The sequence below is a fragment of the Stegodyphus dumicola genome, chromosome 2 (assembly GCF_044657685.1).
Source record: "Stegodyphus dumicola isolate Sdum_Otavi_A_Nest chromosome 2, ASM4465768v1".
In the NCBI taxonomy this organism is placed as follows: domain Eukaryota; kingdom Metazoa; phylum Arthropoda; class Arachnida; order Araneae; family Eresidae; genus Stegodyphus; species Stegodyphus dumicola.
In genome coordinates, this window is record NC_140769.1 from 16,770,803 (window position 1) to 16,787,578 (window position 16,776).

The window sequence follows — 16,776 nt, forward strand, 5'->3', positions numbered from 1 at the left end:
TTTTTCGTGAAACGTAGATTTCATATTTGCTTTAATTTCTAAATAAACATTTTTTTTATCTTCTTAGTACTATTCATATACGAAGGATTCAAGAGGTTTGGGAAAAGGAAATAGATTAGATGAAATTAAGAATCTATCCCACCTCTAATTATTTGATTGTAATTTTGCTCATAAAACACATTTACTTCATATTATTTTAAGTAATAGTAACAGAAATAAAAAACATAATTTAATAACTGATTTATTTTAGAGGTTTAATTTACCTGTGCATATGGTGTTCAAAAACCTGTTCGAATTTCGATTTGACTCGCGGAATTCCTAAAAGGAATTGTATGGAAACTAAGAATTCCACGGAACCCTTTTAACATTCGTTAAAAAAATTATTTCAAAATGTGGTAACTTATTATGCTTTTCCGATTTCTAACAAGTTTTTTAATATAAATCCCATGTTAAAATTCGATTTAGAATCAAAGTAAAAAATAATTACAAGCGTCTGCGACTTCCGTATGATTATTTACATTTGTATGTCATCAAATTCCACAATCATTCCATCAGATTGCATAAATTCAAGTTAAAACTATAAAAAAAAATGCGCCTTAAAGTTTCCAAATGTGAAACAATGTTTTTAGTGAGAGTTCTTTTTTATCCATTAAGATTTAATAAAAATTTGATTTTTCTTAAAATCGTTTGTCAGAATTCCAAGAAAGTTTGATCAATTAGGCTTCTCATCAAAGTTTTAAATATTCCTTTTAATTTAATGTTAAAAACGTAATGGATTTTGTAGCTTCAGTATTAAAGAAAACTATAATTTTTAGGTAAATGTAATTCAATTGCTTTTAAAGTAGGTCATTTTAGTAATTATGCATTGTTTTTAGAACTTTGTAAACTATCTAAAAATGGTGAATTGTTTGCCGACAAAGCAAGGCTCAGTGCATGTTATAATTTTACATCAATACCGAAAAAGGTATTTCATTCAAAATATTTTAATATCTATAACAAAAAGTAAAACAGCATATAAATGAATTAGTTTTAATCCTTTGCACTCGAGAGGTGACCCTCACTCACCATGTGATCTGATTCCACAAATTGAGAGGTGACTCTCACTCACCACTTGGTTAATGCGGAAACTCGATGTGCGGCAATAACTGTTTACGTGTAGTTTCTTGGAAGCGGGTTCCTACGCTCTTTCTTGTATAATCTTATGAAGTGTAAAAATGATACCCCTTTAAATTGAGATAAGATTTTCTTATCAGAAAGCTTATCTATAACAAAGTCTGTTTTCAGAGAAATGAACCCGGAAAAAGGCATTAAATGACATGTTATTGTAATACTTGTCCCGACAAGCCGGGCATGCATCTTGGGAATTGTTACCTGAAATATCATACACAGAAACATTACAACAACTAATAGTTTTGAAATTATGTTTGTAAAAGTGTAAAGGTATATAAAATGTTAAAGTATAAAAATTTTATACATTAATTTGTGTGTAATGATTTTAAGAAAGTGCGTCAAAAAGGCTGCGAAACGTCTCGAGTTGCCGTGCCGCGCGGTAAAGGCCGTTAGTGCAAAGGGTTAAAGGTACGGAGCCCAAAATCCGTTAAAGTGTAGGCATATTTTGGCATTTCAATGGTAACTATCCTTTAAATCAATTTAAAAATACCATTATAATTAAGAATTAAATTTTTAATACAGTCCTTAACATAAAATTCGGTGCAGGTCAGTTCGACGCCATTCTTTTTTTGCTTTTGTTTGACGCCATACTTTTCGTACTTTAATTTATTTTTAGAATAAGTTTGCATCATCATTCAAATAAATTTGGTGTCATCTTCATTTGGTGTTTCACCCCCCATATTATGGGAATTCATAGATGGTCTCAGGCGTGTTCAAAAATTAATTGATCAATGTCATGAACAATTTGTACCTGGAGATGAACCGCCGCACAAGCGGAATAGGTATCTGCGAGGTGATTTGAGAATTAAAGTAATAGTTGAAGATTTTGAAAATCGAGAAATAATGGAATACCTGAAAGGCGTAGCGCATAATTTTGCAATGGATTAGTATAATAAGTTCTGTGATGTAATCTTATTTATCTTTCATCTTACATATGTGTAATCTTATTTATCTGTAATCTTATTTATCTGTAATTATATTTGTCTACAATGTAATATAACTACTTTGTAACCATATGCTTATTTACCATTTGTGTATTTTGCCTTTTTGAAGCTGTTTTGTGAAATAAATAAATAAAAAAAACAAAACCCTCCCACATGTCCCAGGGCCTTGACGTTGGCGAGAGGGCTTCTCACTAATCTGGGACACAAACAAAAATCTAGAACACTCTTACACATACACACACATATATTTATTTCAAATATGCGTGCAAACAATCGCTAATTCAATAAATAAAAATCAGTCATATTACTTATTTATATTACTACATATTTATTCTAAAAATAAATAAAAATACGAAAAAAAAATATGGCGTCGAACTGCCCCTGCGTCGAAACGTACGGCGTCGAACTGCCCCGACGTCGAACCGTTGGCGTCGAAACGACCTGCTTCGCATAAAATTAGCCAAAATAATAACCTTGTATTTGACGGATATATAGTCAAGAATCAATGGCGTAGACTTTAGACAAGCATGGCTTAAAAACTTATTGTTATTTAGCATGGCGTAGACTTTAGACAAGACGGTCCATGGCGTAGACTTTAGACATGGCGTAGACTTCAGACAAACATGGAGTAGTTTTTAGACAAGACGGTCCTAAACTTTCTGTTTATTTGTAGTTAGCAAAATATACTCTATACTTAATTTTTCATTTCTAACTAAATAAGTAATTAAACTAATAGTTATTTGATTACATAACTAATAGTTATTGAATTACATTCATAGTTATTTAATAACTCTTAATTTAGTTACTATATACGGTATTTCTCCCGCCTTCTTAGCCCGCCTTCGTGGTGAAATCGTCAGCACGCTCGGCGCGCATTCGAGAGGTCCGAGGTTCGAGTCCCGGCGAGGGCATTGTTCATTTTTCACGTCTTCTGCTTCCAAAATAACCTAATATCTCTTCAGAGGCGCCCGAACTAAAAACGGTGGTGGATGATGATTCTCCACCACCAGGATTTGTCGATTAGGTGCCCTAATCATCAGTTGTCCTTTAAAAGGGGAAGTATATAATGTATTTCTCCCGCCTTCTTAGCATGCCTTCGTAGTGTAATGATCAGCACGCTCGGCGCATATTCGAGAGGTAGGAGGTTCGAGTCCTGGCGCGGGCAGTGCACATTTTCATGTCTCCTGCTTCAAAAATAACCTAATGATTATACAATTATTAGTTATTAATAGCTATTTAGTTCTATTTAACTAATTAATTCTCCAATTTTAATTATTCTAAATCGTAACTTCTAAATAAGTAGGTTTTAAAGCATCAAGAAAAAGGATAACTTTAAATGTATTTGCAAACTGCTAGCCACAAGCACAATTTAATCTCTTAACATTAAAACGATTAAAATATGCGGCGAGTACCTTATGAGATATAAGTATTTAATGAAAAAATAATCTTTTGTCAAGATTTTTATCATTAATTTAGATAAAAACTTAAAATTTAACTGACCTACCTTCATGATTATGAGATAAATAAACCCCAAATTGTTATCTCGACAGTTAACACTAAAGATGTAAACAGCTTTCGAGTTGATGTGCACGGTAATTTTTAAAAACTGAAATTGCTACTTATGAAAAACACTCAAATTCGGAACCATAAATGAAATATTTCTTCCGCGGTATTATGCAGGGCACTAATGCAGCTGCGAAAGGAAAACAACTATATCTCCAACTCCCAACAAATTGCGAGTTAAGGAACCATCTGGTAAATTTTGCTTATTAACGTTCTCGCTCGATAACATAAGAAAATAGCGCACCAGGACAAAGCACATCCGGTACAATAATTAATGAAGGTTATTATGTACCAGTATTGTTAATCGACACCTTCATTTTCGCAAAAAAATGATTTAACCTTCGTAATGATAACGCGTGTTATAAATGGCATAGAAAATTAGCAAATTCTTAACAAGAAGACACATAGGAACTCAAACATAATGTTGCGGGCCCACGGGTTATATTGTTGCGTTTTTTTTCTGACACCAGTTGTTACGTTTTCCCTGACACCAGTTGTTACGTTATTTTCTTCCTTCACGTTCGTACGGATTTTGTTAGGATTTGGAGTGAATAACGACGACAACACTTGATGGAATATCGAAACACACGTTTTTAGGGCGGTATTAATCAGGACAGCTCCAAAACACTTTTACAGTCGTCGAAGATCTACTATAAACACGCTGGAACAATCAGCGACACAGCTTTCAGGCTATCACTTTGAAGACAGCTTCACTGCAAAGCACCTCTGCTTGAGTACAGCTCCCGACTCTGCTTGGTCGTTTTTGGAACTCCACGTACTCTCGAGACTCTCCACACTACAACTCGCGATGCACTTGACGATACACAGAGCACAGCTCCCGACTCTTTGAATCAGTCGTTCCCGGAGCTCAACACACTCTCGACGATGCACTAACCGCAATACACCAAGAGACTCTTCGATGCACTCGATGACCCACTCGGCACTCGCTGCCCGGCTGTCAACTCGATCGACTCCTCCACGGGCTGACTAACTCGAGACTAACTATCTTTCACTCGATGAGACACACTTGAATGCGGACCAGCAGGGTTTATATAGCTTTCGGCTTGTGTTCGAGAACATTCTGTACTAAACCGATAAGAATTCATTCCAGAAGGTTCTCCATCCGTCCATGGCATATCGCCAATTTTTTCACCAAATGGGAGATTTCTCGCCAAATGTGGCAACCCTAAACTTGCTTTGTGGGAAAGCTACCTTACAGCGCCTTGACATTTCGTAACAATATATTGAATGCAGACAGGACTGATGATAGTTAGAATTTATTTTACCAAAGAAACACTCACAGTTCTGAAACTTTCCACAGAAATAGTCCTACAGTTCTTAATATTATCATAGACTACACTTCAAACTACTAAGAACGTTAAACACAAGCAATGCAAAGAACATCCTAAAAGCGAATGTAACCCCGAGATTTCTCAGTACTCCGAACTCAGGCTGATGTAACAAATGACAGCAGATCCTCTCACCAGTCTTGTACAGTTTTTCCCCGGCGCCCGAGAAATTTCTAGTACCCCTAGAAATTAGTGAAAGGTATATGAAGGCCGAATATGGTTGCAGTTGCATAGAGGATCATTTAAATTTATTAAATTACTATACCCATTACAGTTATAATTAATTATTAAATAGTTAAAAATTAATGTTAACTATTTAACTATTTATTGTTATTTAATAGTTTAATTTTAACTATTTAATTATCTATATTTTAAATTCAAGGGTCGGACCAAAATGCCGCCAAATTTGGCGACTTCTGGCGATTTCTCGCCAACACTATTGCAAGCTTGGCGATATCTCGCCAGTTTAGCTAGATAACCATTTACTCACTTTTTTAAATGACTTGCCACTGTATGCTTATTTTTCCGGCGGAGCATCGTCTCTTTAGCTTTTCATATTATACAGAAAAAAATACAATTTCACATCTAATTTCACTAAAATTATTTATATATGTGCAAAATTCGTAACAATAAGTATATCTCCACACAGTTCCGATTTACCACTGTGTAATCTTTTTTTCTTTTTCCAAATTTATAAAAATAAATTTTGATGTGAAATCTGAATTCAAACTGAATCAAAAGAAGAGACATTTATAAAAGATTTTCAAAAAGCTTTTCTAAAGCGGTAATAGGGTGTTGACGAATTCAATTCCTCTGAAAGAGATTACGTTTTGTTCGTGCAAACTAAAATTAATTGAATTCCACAGTATAATTTCGCAGTATTAACATATACATTGCCCACTGAACAACTTTAAAAGGATACATTATAGAAGCCGCTTTTTACATTTTCAATTCAGCCTGAATGTTTTGGTGCTTTCCATTACTTATTCATTATTTGTGTAGATCGTATAGTACTAGTATTCAACAGTAGAAATATGTTTCTCTGTTTCGAGCTTTATTTCAACTTATTTATGTTTCTCTGTTTTGAGCTTTATTTGAGCTTTGAATGTATTTGGAATTCAGATGTCATCAATGTCTACCTACAAACGTTTCAATACGGGAAACACTGATGAATAAAATAAAATGGTCTTGAAATAATTTCTCTGATCTCTACACTATTATGCTACAAAATGTTTGTTAATTTGTTGAATTTGAAAAAAAGAAGTAAAAGAGTAACAAAATATTCAGTCAACCTTACTATACCTTAAAAGAATCAGATTTTTGTGTTCTTATGGGGAGTTATTGCATTCTTGGACGTATTCTTCTCATGTTATTACGGCCAACTAGTAGCGGAAGAGGCTCACCAGAGGCCGAGCGCTAAAGTCGCTGAACACTAGGAGGTTCCGGGGTTCCAGTACCGGCGAATGGGTTGGCTGCATGGGCATTTTCATGGTTTTCCCCTCATGTATATAATGAGTATACGAGACGGTTCCGTTTAGATAGTCCTCCATGAAGGCACACCTTCCCTTAAGTAGATAGCGGTTCGAGTGTTTTGCCTTAATAAAAAAAAACCTAACTAATTAGTGGACGATGCATGTTTTAAAACCCGGGGACAGCACATTTTATTTTTCATGTTTTCTGCTTCGAAATATTTAATGGTCTCTGCACTCTTCCTTCGGCATTTTCATGACTTCGATGTGAATACTTAATTCTAGTTCCTGGAATATTTCTTGGAATACTCAACGCAAAGCCATCTGCTTACAGTTTTCAAAAGAAGTTTTATTTTCATTGATAGTTTAATAGAGCTCTTTGTTTCAAGAGCTTATCTTGAAAATCAATGTGAAAAACACATTAGTTTTCAAGATACACATTATGGCACACATTTCTAGATACACATTTCGGCAACTGATAAATTCTAAGTTTCTTGGGAATGATTCTGTATAAATATGACTCTATTTTCAGTCGCAGAGAATGCATACACATCTAGTTAAGATCAAGGACAAAATATACTTGTCTTCTTGTTTTCATACACACCATTATTTAGCATCAGCAATAATACCGGAATTTCCAGTGTATTAGGCTGCAGTGAGATTTTGTTTTATGCTACAGACTCGTTTTTCTGTTCAGCAGCAAAACTTCGCTAATTTTTAAAAACCACCATGCTAAGACATATAAATTTAATGCTGCAATATATGAGGGGAATTCTTAACACCTTACTCATAGTAATGTCATTGGATTCACTTAACAGCAAGCTAACATTTCCTTCTCCAGTTTCTATTATTAGATGTCCAAAATTTTCACTTTAAAATTGCAAATCACTTGATTTAATGCACTTTTATCTTTGCTATCTATATTATTGCTATCTGTTTAGGATAATGTCTGGGTAATGCCTTCTTAGCATGCCTTCGTGGTGTAGTTGTATTCGCGTATTCGGGAGGCCCATGGTTCGAGTCCTGGCGAGAGGGTTGCTCATTTTTCACGTCTCCTGATTCCAAATAACCTAATGTCTCTACAGTGGCGCACGAACTAAAAGGGTGGTGGATGATGATTCTCCACCGCCAGGATTTGGCGACTGGGACCCCTAATCCCCAGTGCCCTTTAAAAGGGGGAGTATATAAAGTATTTTTCCCGCCTTCTTAGCATGCCTTCGTAGTGTAGTGGTCAGCACGCTCGGCGCGTATTCGAGAGTCCCATGGTTCGACTCCCGGAGAAGGCGTTGCTCATATTTCATATCTCCTGCTTCCAAATAGCCTAATATCTTTACGATGTTTCGGAGAAAACCTATTAGAGGGTCACAATTATTATTATGTAATGAGTTACAACGAAGAAATAGTGTTACGCGACCATAAAAGTCTATATTCTCAAAATTTTTCACAGGTATATTTGTAATAATAATATCCTCATATGGAACTATAATGAAAGCAGTTTAAAAGCAACACATGCAATAAAGAGCTGCCTCTTGGTTTAGTTCACCTGGGTTAATATTCAGGAGGATATGACGCCTGCAAAACTAACGATGATCTTTCGTTACGTCTTTATGAATTCTACATAATTATTGAATTATTTCTATTTCCAATCACTCTAAATTTTTATTTGTGGACTTTATTGTATTTTTGTTCGTTCTGAAGTTGCTTATGTTACTGTTTATTGCCACAAATAAAGATCAATTTCTAAAAGCGTTCTACTAGCTATTAAAACTCTAGCCAAGACACTGGTGCAACACACTAACTTAACTTACTAAAAAACAATCTAAAGGGCAGTGTTGATGTCGATCAATCCCGTTGACAAAAAATCGGGCAGTCTGGCATCGTGATATTGAAAGAAAGCACAAATTTCCAAAAACTGACACGAGAAAGAGCTATTTTCTTTATTTTAATGCCAAAATGGCAATATTACTTTATAGTACCCGATTACGTTCTGATCGTCAATTTTAATGAATTTTTTTAATTTATTACTTTATTTTAAAGCTTATTCCGTAAGTTTCCAAAAACTGCTTTTACTTTTTTTGCGAACGTTAGAAACAGAATTATGCCTGTTCTTCTTTTACGCTGCGAACCGAAAGTTTCTATTTAAGAACTCGGAAATTGATGTTTAATGGCACGCAGATTACTCTAAATTAACTTGAAGATGAGAACCTTTTTTGTTGAGTACTTTTGATGATGTTCAAAAGATGGTTTCGTGCTTTTCTATTTGATTATTAAGTGCTCGAGAACAAGATTAGTTTCTCAATTAACTTTCATGCTTTGCAACATATACATTTCCGTCTGTTGTGCTTGCGTTACATTAAACCTGCTTCTTGAAAAACTTGGATTTTCTGAATTTTTGCGTTATGAAAAAAACTTTAACATAAAATATTACTCTAAAAATTTTATGAAATTTTCCGCAAATGTTCTTCGAAATATTATAAATTAAATGGTCTAAGAGTTAAGGTTTATAGTCGTTAGTATTTTCACGTGCTAATTGCTCGGTTTAATTTAGTGATCTGTGGGTAGGTTTCTTTACAGATTATAGCTAAAGTGTGAATTATAGTAATGTAAATGCATTAAGCATCTGCTTTCAAAATGCTTGACTTAAAATACCGATGTTTGAGTATTGATTAAAAAAATGAAAACAGACAAAAAGCGTTTTGCTAGTTATGTAAATGTGAACTGAAGGAATATAAAAATTGATTTAAAGAAACACAATATTTCTTTAAAGCATACACAATATTTTATGCTTGAAAATAGATGATTTCCTTAGAGAGAGTTCACTGTGTTTGTTCTGTGATATAATTTATTTCCAATGCTGCTTGATTAATTTTAAAGTGAGGTTTTCTTTAAGCTCAAGCATTTGAGGCAACACTGGTCTCCTTGAATGATTTCGAATTTCATGAGCAGTAGCAAAATGTGAAGTTCAAATTTTCAACAATATTACAGGTACTTATTTCAAACACTGAGAATTATTTTGCACTGTGAGGATTTATTTAATTTACCTAACAGTTAATTTTACTTTGAACTACCTTTCCTATCGCTCTAGCTTTCTACCCATGCTTTCTTGACAGAATTTAAATGAGTTATCGCGCGTGTATTCAGATAAGGCAGAAAGAAGTTAGTATTTGAGGGAAGTTTTTGGAAGGTGACTTTAGAGCGCGTTCTGTCTGCCTGAAGGCCACGTTGCTATCTTTGATTTACTAGCAATTAGATTTATGGGTGTTAGCCGAAAACATCGCGGCATAAACAGAGCGAACGAATAGGTCGCGGAGAAAACAACGTAAGGCAAAAACGTCATGGTAGAAAACATTGTGGGAGAAAATAAAGCAAAGAAAAACATCGCAGTTCTAAAACATTCGAGGTACAAACATCGTCGTCGAAAATAAAGCGGTTCAAAAACTTCGCAGTTTTAAAAACATCGTCGTCGAAAATATTGTGGTAAAAAATAAAGTGCCTTCAAATCATCACATGAAGATAACATCGTAGGCATGCGTTCTTCCCATTTATGTGTAAATAATTAATTTCAGATTGATGTAGATTGCACATATAACCCTATAAATTATTGACATAGATTTTTTAAAAGTATAGGTCTAGGCATTGCCGTTAGATTAAAATTATTTAGATTACAATAATTGATTAAGGCAAAGACACATAAGGGCGTTTTGCCTGAGAGGAAGAATACCATCGTGAAGAGCTTTCTAAGAAAAACTGGCTAGCAGAACATTGACAAACGCACGTAGTGCAGTGTCTTAAATTAAAGCTTCTAAACTTATCTTTAAATTTCAATCTTCTGGGTCTATAGCGAAAATGCTCTTTATTAAGTTTAATAAAGCATTTAAATATGATTTGTTTTGATTTTGGTATTTTTCAGGGAACTTTGAATACGTTTACATCAAAATTCAAAGTTTGGATTCTCAAGACATACTTTTAAGTCTTCAAATTTGTACTGACAAGTGATGTCTACACATACTTCAGGAAAAGCATTTTAAGGCAAGCAGGAAGTATAGCAGACAGAAACTACACACAAATCACAAATGAAACTTTTGCGGCCGAATTTTCTAGGGGGCTTATTTTTGTTACCACATTATTCTTATATTAATTCTTTTCAGTACTTTCTATTTATTCTGTCGGCCATTACTAGATTGCAGCTCGCCATAAAGCTGTTTATCCCTAGATATCCGGCTGTGTGAGTTTTGTTAAGTGATTCTGTATTCGTTAATTTTCAAGGCAGGAACTCAGAAAGCCCGGCTACTTAGACGTTGAAAATGTAACTTCTGTATTATATGTATTTAAATACACTCATGTCCATAAATTAAGGATAATTCGGAGTCACGCGGAAATCGAACTCTAAAATAAATATATCTCCTGTAAAATCACTACACAGATCTTCAAGAATCATATGCAAATTTCAGGAAGTAACCAGATGACACCGATGGTACGTCACAATGACGAGAGTGTAAGAGAGTGATATATAAGGAATACAGGCAAAGAACTAAAATTGTTCGCAGGCGCTTTATAAGCATTTCAGTGCAATAACCGAATACTTATGACACAAAGGACGCATTTGGATGATTTTTTACGTGGTAGAATTATCGGCCGTCTGGAATGTGGGCGTACCCAACTGGAAGTATCAGACGAAGTTAGAATTGCCCAGAGTGTCATCTCCAAGCTTTGGCAACGATTCCAAGATATGGTAATGTGAGTAGACGTTACAGCACAGGTCGCCCCAGAGTTACAACGCCGAATGAGGACCGGTATTTGGCAGTTTCTGCCAAAAGAAACAGACGGAGCACAGCCTCAGACCTGCTCTCTTCAGCCACTGGTACGACAATTTCAAGGCAGACCGCGTACAGACGCTTAGGGCAGATTGGTCTATATGCTCGTAGACCTGTCAGATGCGTTCCACTTACTGCAACTCACTGTCGCCTGCGGTTAGCCTGGAGTAGAGAGCATGCATTGTGCACACCGCAACAGTGGGCTTGTGTGATGTTTTCCGACGAGTCCAGGTTTAGCTTGCAGTCTGATTCTCGCCGGACGTTCATATGGAGAGCTCCAGGTACCCGTTACCACCAATAAAACATCATTGAACGACACCGTTACGGTGGTGCAGGAGTGCTCGTTTGGGATGGAATTATTCTGGGTTCCAGAACTGACCTGCATGTTCAAATTGGAACCATGACAAGCCAAATCTATCGGGACGTCCTTCTGGAACAACATGTACGTTTGTTTCGGGGCGCCATGGGCGCACAGTTTGTGTTTATGGATGACAACGCCCGTCCTCACCGTGCAAACATCGTAAGCGAAGGCCTTTAATCGGAGGATATCACCCGTATGGACTGGCCAGCATTCTCACCGGACTTGAATCCAGTAGAGCACGTGTGGGACATGCTTGGCCGACGAGTTGCAGCCCGTCAACCTCCTCCTACATGTCTACCGGAACTTCGGAGAGCATTGTTTTTTGAAATGTGTAATATCCCCCACGATCACATAGATAATTTGATACTCAGCATGCCTAGGCGTTGTACGGACTCTATTGCATCGTCTGGGAGACATACAATGTATTAACAATCATACCAACCATGTAATATTGGTTTTTGTAAATAGGTGTTTTTTGTAATTTGCTCCAGGGAGAAAAAATCGCTAATTGTTTTAATAATATCAAACATATAGCATCTTTTTTTTTTTTTCCTCTTTACCTTTTGTTTAATAAATAAGCTTTACAAACAAGTCAAATTTGTTTTGCTTCTAACTCTTCCTTTTCCTGATTTTGCATTATCCTTAATTTATGAGTGTATTTGAAATTTTAGCACTCCACAAGAGCGATAGCTAGTTTTGTTAAATTTCATTTGTACTGTTATACTATTTTAGTTGTACTAGACAGTCTTTAATAAATTTTTAGTTCAATTTTTGTCTTATCGATATTCTTCGGGTTTACTTGTAGTAACTTCAACGCAGAATACCCCCCCCCCCAATGACAGGCACTAGGCGTTTTCGTTATAGGCGTTGACCACTGCTAAGGATGGAATCGGTGGTCACTTTATTATGGAGGCACCTAATAGGTGGGCCATTGTTGCCCCTCCTGTGATGGGACAGACAAGTTGCATCCAAGCCTTACCGACAAAAATTTCTATAGTGAATGCACATATTTAAAAAAAATTGCCATAAAGAATTTATTATTTCACTTTATTTCATTGAATAGAAACTTTTTATCGAAACCGCTTTTTAACAGAAAATTTATATAAATATTTCGTTTAAGTTTTTGTGTATATGTTTATGTTATTATTTCTATTATCATATATTTGTTTTGTCTCTTTTGTTATTGTATATTTGTATATATATACGCTGGTGTGCAAAAACTAAGGACGAAGTTGAAAAATTAGCTTAGCAGTGGAACGAAGAGGCAGAGCGGACTGAAAACCTAATGAGGAGATCGACTAGGATCAGGTAAATTAGCACATGCGCATATATGTAGCTAGACATAATAGGGGAGTGTTGGAGGGGTGTAAAGATCGCTGGAGGTGTGAGCTCAGCATTTTGGGGAAGCTATTGCACGGCAGATATCAGTTTAAACGATGTCGAGTTGCTGCCTCAGATTTTTTCACGACTTGTGGACAGTATTTCAAACTACAGGAACAACTGTCTGACGGTTCAGCAGTGGTCGTCCAAGAGCAACCGCAGCAGCGGACGATCGGTATATTTCCCTATAAGCAAGAAGAAACAATCAGAAAACAGTGGAGAAATCTCAAGACACACGGAATAGGCGATTGGATGACCCATATTGTGTTTTGCCATGGCCGCCAGGAGGCTGCACAATGGTGGTCTGTTTGCACGACGACCTGTAGTATAATACCATTAACGCCTGCTTATCAGAGAAGGCGTTTTCTGTGGTGCAAGTAACACTAAAATTGTACAGATAATTAATGGAGTAGAGTACTCTTTATGGATGAGAGCAGTTTTAGTCTGAGTTGCGATTTTAGAGGCATACACATCTGAAGAGAGAGAGAGGAACACGCAATAACCTGTCATCAAAAGGGACCGGTTTGAGGTCGCGGAGTTATCATTTGGGGAGAAATAATGCTTGGTAGCCACACCGATCTTCACATCTTCCAAGAAAGTTTAGTAACCGAGGACTGCTATTGTAACAAGGTTCTCCTTTCTCACATGCATCTTGTCAGAGGTACTATGGGTCCTCAATTCCTCTTCATGGACGACAACGCTCCACATCATCACACAACTGCTGTCGAAGAGCTTTTGGAAGACCGATGATATTGAACACGTGGATTGACTGGCAAGGTCTCTAGATTTAAATCCGTCGAGCGTGTATGGAACTTTCTAGGGAGACGCGTGATAGCATATAACTTATCGCCAGTATGGATTCCGGAGCAGCGATTAGTGCTACAAGAGGAATGGCGGCAAATGCCTCAACAACCCTTTGACAACCTCATATTCAGCAAGGACAATTGATGTCAAACCTGCACAGCAATCAGGGGAGATCATATCCCCTACTAAAGGCTGGATGTTTCTTGCTGGACACCAGTCACATGGATGTTTCGGCCTTCTGTTGCATTGTGCTCCATGCTGCTTTTTCAATAATGTTCCTTTCAATCCTTCTGATTTCTTTTCTGGGACGTTTTGCTTACATTAATCATGTTCTTACATCTTAGGGATCTTATCGTATTATTTTTGTTGTTTTAAAAAGCTTTTGCACAACGTTATATTGAAAAAACTGACTCGTTCTTAATTTTTGCACACGGGTGTATATATCTTTTTATTTTATATTGTATTTCTTTATATTAGCATGTATATATACATTTTATTATTATTAATTTGAATTTAAATATTGCATTATTCTGAGTTTTCAGTTATAATATTTTAGTCTGTTATAATTCAAATACACTGTGTACAAAAACATTTTTGAAACTGACAATAATAAATTTTCTGTTATTTAGAAATAAAAAAGGAAACCGTCTTTGTGTAGTAGAATGTTATAGAGAAATAAAGAAATAAAGAATCTGGGATTATCGAAGGAAAGCAGAGAGCAGGAATTCCATTTTCAAGGAAGAATTGAAATTACAAACTGTTCTGTTAGTGTCGATTCACGTCTCAGCTCAATCTGAGTACAGCATAAGCAAATCAGTAGAACGTAAAAACTTCACATTTCGCTCGGTGCAGAATATACAGGTGTACTTCAAAATGTCGATACAATGTCGAAGAATGTAAAAAGAATGTCGATACCAGTAATCTTCAAATAATATTGACTCAGAGAACCTAAAATAACTATAATTTTTGGGGAATCCCTATTATCTTCAATAAAGTAAGTATTCAGAAAACGTTGAAAACGTAACAATATTGCGTGCTTTTTATGTGGAAGCTTTAAAGGACACCATACTTCCGGAAAAGAAACTTTAAATCCTCATTACCAAGAATCATAAAAAATTTCGAGATCGGGAATCTCGAATCTTCATGCTTTTTTCTTCATTAGAATCTTTCGAATCTTAACTTGTAGGATTTTGGTTTGGATGGAGATAATTTTAGGACCTGTAAGGAATGTCTACGTTCATTTTTCTAGATGATATATTAGTTACTATTTACACAACTGATGAGCACACTGAAGATTGGCACGAAATTTTTACGCTTATAAAAGAAATATATTTGGATGCAACAGTAACACTAAGCAGATTAGTACTCCTTAAACATAAATGGCAAGGTGAACAGAATTGTTAAAATAAATGGAAATGGCTTATTTATAAATCCAACGAGGATGCTGATCACATTGCAAAAGCTATTAATAATATGATAACATCAAGACCTTGTAGATGTCAGAAAACGTAAAAAACGATCGCCAAAAATCATAGTAGACTGATCCCAGAAAAAAAATCCTAAATGAAGCTCAGTATAGCAAATCATTTTGATAGCAATGACTATAACCTCATGTTTAAACTAAAAGATATACGTAGGAAAGTCAAAAATTATCTACACTTTTGTTATAACTTTTCTTACGTTGCACACTTTGTCTTTTGTCCTGGCATATTTTATTGTTATACTGTTGTGGTAATGCAGTGAAAGTTTGATCTTCATTTCTCCATTTTTCTTCCTTCTGTTCCAGATGTATCATCGCCGCTCCATTAGAAGTTTGCACCAAAGAGGAATAACGATCAAAGAGGAATAACCATTTGGTCCTATCCCTGTATCACCTAAATATGTATTAAAATTGAATAAATGTAATTGACCAGTGTGTTAGCTGTGACCGTAATTCTACGCTCATATCGCTTTCCAGTAATTTAGAGAAGCAGAAAGTACTAGAAATATCTCGGCGGCCGGATGAAAACTATTTAAGGCCGAAGAGGGAGCATCTGCTCTCAGTTACTTATTGTTGTGCGAGTCATTAGTTCCGTGTGAACTGAGATATATCCGAGTTAGCTTAGACACGAACAATTCAATAATTTCATCTAATAATTTACACCAGGTTATTGTCCTAACAATGATCTTTTCGTAATGAACGGTGATTACATCTAAATCACACTTAACATGTGAAATGAATAGCAATGCGAATGACAATGTCCATTTATATCATGTGGGATTTGGAATCGTTATATGAAATCATAGCACATAATTTTAAAGAGGTCAAGCCATCTTTTTCCTTCAAATATTTCTAAATAGAAGTCTTTTATGAGTCCTAAACTTCATACACGAGCAGGTGGTTATTCTTACATATAAAAAAGTTTATATCTGTACAGGAAGTGAACAAAAATAAATGGTAAAAAAAATCAGTTTCGTGACACTGTCCATTAACTTGTATGATTGGCTCTTAGTTTCTCTACTTCCAGCTCTAGTAAGTCTGGAAGATTTTTGACAGCTTTCAAAAGGCCTTCTCCGCCTGAAGGATTTTTCAATTTCTAACACGTACTTCGTGTTCAGTTGCTACCAACTGCTAATTGATACAATGACCTTAATATTACTCGGGGGCTTACGGAAGTTGAATGCGAATTAAAGGGTTAGAAGCATCTTTGTCTTAGTAATCGACCTGAACACAAGGACATGATGTTATCAGGTCTCCGGCTGACATGGAATAAGCGTTGCAACATACAAGCAAGCTAGAAAGTGAATTTGAAGAAACAAGTAGCCATTAAAAATTTCGAAATAACATGGAAAATATATATTATACGTGCTTTAACTTACACTTGCATTGCATTTTTATTTCCCAGTACGAAGGTTTAAAGGCGATAAAAGCTGCTTATTTAC

The 16,776-nt window shown here is 35.7% G+C and overlaps 1 long non-coding RNA gene across 1 annotated transcript in view; it reads left to right on the forward strand.

Annotated features, from left to right (window-relative positions):
* The window catches only part of LOC146998362 (uncharacterized), a 125,669-nt gene extending 109,900 nt beyond the window's left edge, over positions 1-15,769 (forward strand). Inside the window, exon 2 of the long non-coding RNA XR_015039295.1 lies at positions 15,641-15,769. This is a non-coding gene — a long non-coding RNA (uncharacterized LOC146998362). The remainder of the gene's footprint in view (positions 1-15,640) is intronic.
* The last annotated feature ends 1,007 nt before the right edge of the window (positions 15,770-16,776 follow it).